At 35.7% G+C, this 1,139-nt stretch overlaps 1 protein-coding gene across 1 annotated transcript in view; it reads left to right on the top strand.

Moving 5' to 3' along the window:
• METTL4 (methyltransferase like 4) overlaps positions 1-1,139 on the top strand; it is a 15,684-nt gene that overhangs the window by 13,939 nt on the left and 606 nt on the right. The window lies entirely within an intron of this gene.

The following is a 1,139-nucleotide window of genomic DNA, read 5'->3' as shown; positions in this document are numbered from 1 at the left end:
CTGCTGGTAACAATATTTTTTAGATTAAAATCTGCCTCAGTGATAACCCATCTGACACATTTGTTTGACATTTGTTGAAGACTGGGGGAAGGAGACTAGATTTACGTGCCATGCCAAAATACAAGAAAGCCCAGAAACATCCATTACAAAATATTTATGAAAAAGTTTTGAATGGATTGAAGTCTTCAAAGAGGTAACCATGTAGGTAGGAAATGCATCGGGGGTTGGTTAGAAAGTGAAGTGGATGCTCATCTTTCTGCAACAGGAGCAATCCATGACAAGATCAGCCGGGGTTTCACACAGGGAGTCTGTGTCTGGCAGATTTGATACAAAAAGTCAGACCTTGGATTGCACCAAAAAAAAAAAAAGCATTCCCTCTTATACTTTGATGTACGCTGATTGGATGTGTTTTTGCTTTCTGCAATGATCGTATCAAGAGACTGAGTCAAGCAACATAATGTTGGATTTATGAATCGTATTTTTTAAGGTTCAGAAATTCAGAAACCACTGGGAGATCTGATAAATGACCAAGAGATCCTTTGGAATAGGAAATAGTTTCAGTTTTTCTTCTTTTGTCGTCAGGAACAAAAATAAAAACTTAACATGTAATTTTTAGTAAAGGTATGTTTTTCAGTCTTTCTGCCTCCTCTGTGTTGGGTACTCCTTAAACCTTTGCTTTTCTCAGGCATATTTTTATACATAATATCTTTGTAGTGATTTCCTGAAACCTAGTGCAGAATTTGCTTGACCCAGCCATGAACCAGAATGGCTCTTTATGATATGTAACATGTTTAACAATAAGCTGTTTGCAATAATACTTTTCAGGCAAAATGCAAGATCTTTTTCTGTCACTCCGAGTAGTAGTTATAATCCGTGACACAATTGATGTTAATGACGGGTATCTGGATTACTTGGATTTAAGCAGTAAAAATGCCCAGCTGTACAAGAAGTTTAAAATTTATGTTACTGAGTAAAAGAACACAGTTATATAAATATTTCTTCAGTTGCCAAGTTGGTACTGGGGAAAAAGAAGTCCCTGCATTTTTATAGCCCTTTTAGTGCTGTGCTTATATAACTGGTGTTTCTTCAGTTGTCATTAAAAACAAAAAAAAAATTGCTTTTATTCCCTTTAAGATGCA

The sequence above is a fragment of the Nestor notabilis genome, unplaced genomic scaffold (genome assembly GCF_000696875.1).
Source record: "Nestor notabilis isolate BGI_N333 unplaced genomic scaffold, ASM69687v1 scaffold123, whole genome shotgun sequence".
Taxonomy (NCBI): Eukaryota; Metazoa; Chordata; class Aves; order Psittaciformes; family Psittacidae; genus Nestor; species Nestor notabilis.
This window is presented reverse-complemented; position numbering and strand designations above follow the sequence as displayed.